The sequence below is a fragment of the Grus americana genome, chromosome 1, assembly GCF_028858705.1.
Source record: "Grus americana isolate bGruAme1 chromosome 1, bGruAme1.mat, whole genome shotgun sequence".
Taxonomy (NCBI): Eukaryota; Metazoa; Chordata; class Aves; order Gruiformes; family Gruidae; genus Grus; species Grus americana.
The window spans coordinates 174,654,998-174,663,438 of NC_072852.1; positions in this window are offsets into that span (position 1 = coordinate 174,654,998).

Here is an 8,441-nt window from a genome sequence, read left to right on the forward strand (position 1 = left end):
GAAATTTTTTACAGATAATTACAAATAATTATTTACCTCAGAATCCAGACCCGCAGGTTCTGCTCTCAACTGGGCCACAGCCTTACCATATCAATCAAGACTTTTACTTGCTCAGCTAGGACATTGCAGAAGTTACTTCCCTGACTTTGGACCGTGCAGAGTAATAGTTTTACAAAGGATCCTACTTGAGTACTGTTAAAATGCTGTTGTTATGTTCTCTTAAAACAATAGGCATCTCAGTCTAATGCAAATACTAGTAAAATGATTCTGATCATTTACAAGTCCAGCTGCAGGCAAGCATATTCACACAGATGCCTGCTAAGATGCAATGCAAGCAGCCTGGGATGCCAAAGGTTTGTGGGGCAACTGCTCGTTTAAAAGGGCCGTTAGAAGCACTTCTTGGGGGCGGGGAGACAGGCAAAGGAATTGCAGAAAACGCTGGAAGGGGAGGCTGGAAGCCACAGGCAGACTTGTCTTTCAGGAGAGAGTTTCAAGGGAGGGAAAGGAGAAGGTTGAAAATGAGAGGGCACCAAGGCAGTAGAAGGTGTGACCGATTTGGCAGTCCCATCAAGAACAAAGGGAAGGGGCTGCCTGTGCCCATGAGACATCAAGGTGTTGAACTGCTCTGGTTCAAACAGAGCCAACCAGCATATTCAGGAGAAAGGACAAAGGTTGGGAAAAAACATGGATGTTGCTAGGAAAAGATGGCTTTATCACAATGTCCTTCTCTACCATTTTGACTACTGAGTCTGCCGCTCCTTTAGGGTATTCTTATTTCAAGATTTGCCAGTAAATGGGCATCAGTGCTGCTTGATGGGGCTCCTAAAGGACTACAATCCCCAGCATCCTCTGAGGGATGTGTCCTGTCCAAGTCAGCCTGGCAGGGTGCAAGTCAATGGAAAGGGACCACTATGGCCACACTCAGGTATTAGAAATATGATCTCATTCCTAAAGGAGCCTGGCTGGGCTTTTTTCAGCTCTCACCTGTCCAATAGTTTATGGATTCCCAAGGTCAGGAGCAATAAAATATTAACATCTAATCTGTCATACCACCAATGAAAACTATAATCTGGTCCATGACCTCACGTGAGTACCGGGTTGTTAACTAAAGAAAGGAATTAAATCTTCCTATAATAAATACTCCAGACTGTGACAGGTAAAATTCAGGTCATACGTCTCCTTTGAAGTTTTAATGGCCACTCCAATTTTATGATAAAGCCACTCATCTTATGTTTGTAGTAATTTTGCAAAGCCCGAAGCGGCTCTAGTCATCTTTGGTGCACAGTTCCCAAGGACAAAGCTCTCATAAAACTGCAAGCTTCAAAGGGATTAGACCTCTTCTTTTCACTCCTTCTCTCTCTCTCTTTTTTTTTTTAAAAAAAGAAACATTTCTGAACATTTCCTCCCGTTTTCTACATAGCTCCCTGAGGAGCCTCCCAGTTGAGCCCCCCAACTAGACTTGTTCCTCAAGCTCTGTCACTCACTAAAATAAAATAAAATAAAACGAAATAAAGTACAAGAAAATGCCTTTTCCCTTTTCTTAATAATAAGGCAATTTTCTGGGTAATTTCTGCTTTTTGTCTTTATTCTATTGTCAATGTGGCATAATTTGAAGCAAATCAATAGAGCCTGTGTATTTGCATATTTCTCAGGCTCTAAGAAGGACCACATGCAGCAGAACTGCTCCCCTGAATGCCTTTTTTTTTTTTTTTTTTTTTTTGGTTTATTTGTTTCCCTCCTTTTAAAGTCAGGGGGAAGCCAAGCTGAATCTGTCAAAGCTTGAACTCCAAAGCTAACGTCCATCTTGGTAAATGAAACAGTGCCGGGGAACGTTCCCAGGCACTGGAAGGCAATTGTCTGTGCTGTTTAATTGTTAGCACAGAGCCTGGCACAGCTGAGCCGGGGCCAACTTTCCCAAACAATTCCCAAGCGCAGGCCAACAGCTGGCACGGGCCAGGGCCGCACTCGACGGGCGGTCTGTGCGCAGGGCATGGAGGACAGGGGAGGCCAGTAGCATAGATGATGGCTGTTTCCATCTCCATCGGCCTCAGCACCGGGGAACGGTCCCGACCACGCTTAATTTACTAGCACAGGCACAGCCATGGTTGCTCGAACTTAATACTGGTGCCACTACGCCGTGGTGAGGAGAAAGCTGCTTATCCATCTTCCCAGCGTAAACACACATATTAGGTTGTAGACTGATTTTATGCATTTCCGTGGCTATAAGATTGATTTGTTTCCATTAATTGCTAAGGGTCTTTTTTTCAGATGTTTATGCTTAAATGCCAAGAATGAGACACTTGGGGGGAAAAGAAAACAAAAAACCAAACGATTTGTCCATTTTGCTAATTCTCCAGTGGCACTAAGAAGTAAAAGTCTGAGAGGGAGCAGATGGGAACTTTCGGCACTTACACTGAGCACTGGAAAACGATTCAAATCGGGTATCTGTCCAGGCATGGGCCAAACCATCCCGAACAACAGTTGTACAAATAGCATACTGTTCAAGTTTATTCAGTTCTATCAGCAAACCCGCCAGCCCCAGATGTTTCTCCAGGCACGGCAAGGTGCGCTGACCCACGCGCCTTATGGCAGTGGTGGCTGGTGGTATTTGCATGAAAATAATACTTGCTCGGAATCAAGTTGAAGCCTGGTCAGATGGTCATCCTCCTTTCAGCCACCAGACCCCAGCTAACACCCTGTTCCCCACCGCAGGGACAAAGTGAGTAACACCGAGAAGACAACAGCAGGATGTGCCTCTAAGGGACCACCACAAAACAGCAATGCCAGCCACAAGCAACTGAAGGAACATCTACCAACCACTATATGCAAGCTAAGTAATGTAAATACAAAAAATAATCTCACAAAGATGATAGAAATATGTGGGTCCCCTGAGCCTAATTTTTCTGCAGATGGCACATGTCAGAAATAGCTGGTATTCAGAACTGTCTTTTCAGGGTATGCTTCTTTAAGGTTACTGAAAAGTTCCTTTATTGAAGAAATTAGCTTAAATGTCCTAAGGCACAGTATGTTCTCTGAAAATACTCACATTTCATTTGATTGCTGTTGTTAATGTTTCAGAAATGAAGTAAGTTTTCCCCCGGGGACATTTAGCCTGGCTTACCCATTTGTCTGAGCTTCTTCAAAGGAGGAATGATTCTTAGTTCTAGCCTGATAACAGCACAGGAGAAAAACCAAATACAGTGTTAGGAAAACAGCGATTTATTAATTTTTGGGGTGGAGGGAAGCCACAGGTAAATTTAGTAATAGCATACAAATATTTGTATAAGAAAACTGCTGCTATTTCACTGTTTAGCTGGGAACACCGAGAACAAAAAAACAAGCCAAAACAATTTCAACTTCAAGCGTATCTGAACACATTACTATTGCTTTTTCTTACCAACACTTTGTGAATCTGAGTGTTCATTTAAGGGATTCATCAGAGATGGGCTGAGGGGAAACGTTTGGACCGTGTAAGCTTCTTACTGATAATCAGCTACAGAGCAAATGGTGTTAATTTTGCAAGAATTCTGCCATCTTCCGCAGTAGAAATCTCACAAATTTTGCTCTTGGGATATCACTGTATTTGAACAAAACTGGAAAATAAGCCTCTTCTTAAGGATCAAATCTGGACCTGGCCCCAGGCAAGACTGCAGATTAAAAGGTTGGAATCCAGAAATGCGTTGTGAAAACTCCCTGAGAGCAATACACTCAGACTTTAGGTCTTCTTTTGTGTCATACTCAAATACAGCAGTATTTCACTACATCATTTCAATCGGTCATGGAGGTTCCTAGTCCAACCTGAAGTATACAGGGTGCCCAGAGTCACCTACAAGATGGTGGCAGCACTCACCGGGTGCCAGCTCTGCATCATCACTACTGAGGGAGAAGGCTGCTCCTACGGACACAGACCTCAAGTACGGTGCTGGTGCCAACGCAGCCCGCAGAAATTCTCAAGCCTTCCCCAGCGATGCGAGCTACTGAAGCTGCACATTGCTGCTTCCTTCTGAAGCAAAAAATCAGGTCCCCAAAAGGTATTTAGCACCTAAGGTGGGGTATATCATAAGCATGTAATGCAGAAAACCTTCATCCTGATAATGTTTAACCCTAAAGGTTAAACTCTGTATGCTGATAAATTTATCAGTTTAAAATTCCTTGTGGTCTTAGAGCTGTGCTTGTGCAGAAATGCAGCGGAGCCTCAGGCTTCACGCTGTTAGGGACACAGGTCACGCTCATCCCTGGTCAGGATCCAGAAATGAGGTACTGCCTTGCCTAAATCCTCTGGGGAGGGGTCTTAATGTCAAAGGCAGTCTTCTGGTTCTCTTTCTGCACGTGTACAGGATGAGGCTTCTCACAAGCTGACGCTGCTTTTCTTTGCAAAGCCACCACCTTGAAGAAATTTGGTGATGGTGTCCCTCTTTGATAGACTGACCTATGAAGCAAGACGATCCTCGGGAGATGCGGTACCTGCTCCTCCTGGGCCTAAGAAAGGCAAAAACACGTGTCCTCGACTTCCCAGGAGACCCACCAGGCCATGGGCTATTCAGAGGCACAGAGAGGGCTCAGCGTGTTCACCTTTGTCCTCCTCAAGGCCAGGCCAGCGAGCAGCTGAGAGTGCCGGATTCGTGGGACTGGAAAAAGTGTGCCACGAGTCCGCAACCTCGCAGCGCGGGTACTGACCTGGGAGACTGGGACTCTGGTCCCTCTGAGGGTGCCTATGTCCTTTTTTTGGTCTAGTGATCCACCCCAATGGGTTGGAAATAATGACAAACCACAATAACAATAGCCAGCTAAACAAAACAAGTATAAACAGAAACAACAACTGAGGCTGGGAAGAGAAATGGCCTTTGGGGATATTATTTAGAAGAGACTTCAGACTTTGATTTCCCAGGCAGAGAAGATGGCAAATCAGCCAATGTGACTCCTCAGTTCTTGAGAAAGAGGCAAACCACATTTTCCTAAAGCTTCCTGTAGCCAAAGCTGTTGAACTGATTCTACTACAGTAAAAAAAAAAAAAAAAGATAAAAAGAGTAAGGCAGGAAAATGGGGAGGTCAGCACAAAACGCAAGGCTGGAAACCCCATGACTCCATGCTGAACAGCTGAACGTTTCTGAGTCGCTGTCTCAGAAGTACGAGAATCCCCCTCGGCATCACATGCCTTTGCTCAGTCCCACGGGAAGGAAAAGGCTCTAATCAGCTTCCCGAGCGCCACGCAGAAAAAAAGATCACACTGGGTGCAAAAGTCGTTATGCACGTAGTAATAGCATGTCTTATATATTGACACAAGCACTGTACATAAAGGAAAAAAAAAAAAAAAAGGAAGTTTGCCCTGGTTATACTCTACAACACAGGGAGACTGGCAAAAAGTAAACAAGCTGCGCTGTTGTTCTTCCTGCCACGAATTAAAACCTGAGCTAGGTGAGATGCACGCTCCGGCTGGGAGCCGCACAGCAGCGCGGCAGGGGCAGGCAGGGGCAGGGGCAGGGGCAGGGGCAGCACTGGCCTGAGCCCGGCCCTGGCAGCTGGCTGGTGGGGTGGGAAGGAGCCACAGCGGTCGCTGGAGCTGTGGTAGCAAGGGGAAATACAAATTAAGCCTAAGACTGGTGGGCAGTAAAATGGGGCTGGGCAGAGACCGGGAAGGAAAAGCAGAGCTAAGGGAGGAGGAAGGCTGCTTTGACCAGCTACACTTGAGACCTCATTACAGGATGATGCCGCCTTCATAGGTCCTCCTGCAGAAATAACTCATGTTTTTAGCTTGCCTAGCTGAAGAATTACTCCCTTTTTCAGTGTGCATTCACTTTATTTCTGCAATATATCTGCCCTTCCCTCTCCACACAACTGTCTCTCTCTGTCAAATTTAGAAGACCTCAAAATAAAGAAATAACCTACTCCTCGGAAACAGAAATTCATTGTTGTATTTCTTCCTCAGTACGGTACACATAGTGGGGAAAAGAGACCTTTAAATTCCCCCAATAGTTTGGAAATTCAGTGTGGAAGCACAGCAGCACCCATTTTCTCCTCCCCCTGTCCGCTCCTCAGCTAACCCGTGGAGCTCGCTGCCGTGACACGTCGTCAAAAGCAAAGTATTTGCCGGGATTCAGAATTGAACCGAATATGCAAATGAGCATGCGTGTGCACACACGCGTGCCAATATGTATTTGCATACATATTTATATATAAACAGTAACTATTTTTAAAAAGCACAATAACAACATCAAAGAAATCTCAGGAACCGCAGCACTCTTCGTTTGCCGTAGACGAGCCTTTGTTTGCCGTAGACAGACCAGACTCTGCCTGGTCTGCCATAGGCTTCTCCAGCAGCTTGTGTCAGCTCAAATCCCAAATCCCAAACAAGCAGCATTGGTGAGGGTGCTAGAAACACATCAGATGACAACAACAACCTAATGGTTAGTGGTGGAGGAGAAGAGGAATAAGTAAACACAAGCAAAGTATGCAAGTCGCTTTATTAAAAGCATACCCATCGGGCTGCTTCTGCTACCTACAGTGGCCAATAAATTCCCTCTGTCCTAGTACGCTCCAAGTGCCAGGATGCATTATTCAGCAGATGAGTAATTCACCACATTCTTTCAGATAATAGCCAGTTGTTTAGCTGGACTCTCTTTCATGAAGGTCAACAGCAACACCACTGTTGTGGTTGCAGAGCACGGCAGAGCCTCGTGGCACCGTACCGACCAGATTAAAAGAAGGATCCGTGCAAGGATCCCATGTAATGAGGGCCATGAGGTTCCCATGTGTGCATAGAGGCACTTCTGTGGAGGATCAGGCCCTAAACTCACATTGAAAACCACGGGAAGGAACTTGGCACCCAGTCAAGAGGAGGACTCAGTGTTCACGTGGCCACCAGAAAAGCCAGTTGGACAACTGGAGTTTCCCTCTTCGTGTGGAATGATAATTCAGGTGCTGAAGGATAATTGGAAAGCTGAATTTGAGGGTGGCCTCAGCACCTTGGGGGACTCCGTGCCAACTGCTTTAACAAACCGTGCAGGGGCTACGCAGACACTACTTTATCTTGCAGGTTTTGAGAGCCGTCGTGCTGTTGAACTACTGTATTAATACCATGCGTTGTGGATGTAGCGCTTGCCAGAGAAGAAAGCTCCTCTGCCTTTGGTTTTGAAATGTATTCTGGTGCACGCGTCTGCTGTGTCTGTCTCTGTATTAGGTTAAACGCTGCTGAAGTAGATGGGCCTAATTACGGCCTTTCATTCAAGATTAATATGAAGCCATTAAGCTGGTTTATGCAATCAGGTAGCTGAGCAATAGAAACACCTAAAACAAGTATGAGGCAACCTTGAAGGCCGAAACCATGCAATCAGCGGGCTTTCGTTGTGAAAAGGCATGGGAAACACAGAAGGGAACGCTGCCTTCACCTACAGACTCGAGACAAAACACAGGATGAGAGAAGATTCACTGTGAAAGACTAGAAAGAGCTACCAAACCCGCCACTGGCCCAACCCCAAGTCGGCCGCGAGTTACACGGGCTGAGCGAAACAGGGAGGCTTGTACCCCGCGACACCGCCGTTACTCGCTTCACCCCGCGCGCAGGAAAATAAGCTCTGGCAGCTCTCTTTCGCAGTGACGGCGTATGAATGATTACCCAATTCATTGCCAGCCTCCCCTCCGAGCACAAACACTCCAAAGAAACTTGGGTGTTTTTCTAATGCCTCGATCAAAACAGGGTAACGCTGCAGCAATGCTGCTGGGAGTTATCGTTCCCTATTCTCCAAAACATTGCTCTTGTGTTTGCGGTTGTGCAGAGTTAGGCGAGATGCAGGTAGATTTTCAAAGTAATTAACGAGGAGTTCATTGACTTTGTTAATGCTATCCTAGGTATTTTTTAAAAGGAGAGATTAGTTGACATGTGGGAGAGGCTAATTAAGAGAGAAAAATCAATTAAAGGAAAATCAAAGTCAGGTTGGAAGGAAAGAACAGAAAGGATTTAGGAACCAGAGTTTACAAGACAACAATTAAATTCTGAATAAATTGATAGTTGATTTAATTGGATGACTATAATCTGGAATAGTAAATGAAATTTAAACTGAAGCTTCTATTAGTTCTAAGATAATTTCTTTCAAAAAGCTCAGTGTGCCCATTTTCTTTATGCTCAGAGGAATGGACAGGAAGATATAACCCGGATCTGAACATACACATCGACTTGAATTTTTCAATTGGACCACACTTCCATCTTCCAAGGGAAAAATACTGAAAGGGAGACATTGCTTGTGGGGGCACTGTATAGCGCTGCCATGGGACCTTCCTGTCCTTTAAAGTTGTGATGGCAGAAAAGTGCCGTTAAGTACTTATCCCCTCACACTTAGTATTTTCATTGGGGCAGGAGGGAGAAGCACCAGGTACTTTCCAAACAGGTAATACCTGCTATGAAGAACATACATTCTTAGCTTAAGTTTGCTATGATTTCTAGCTCC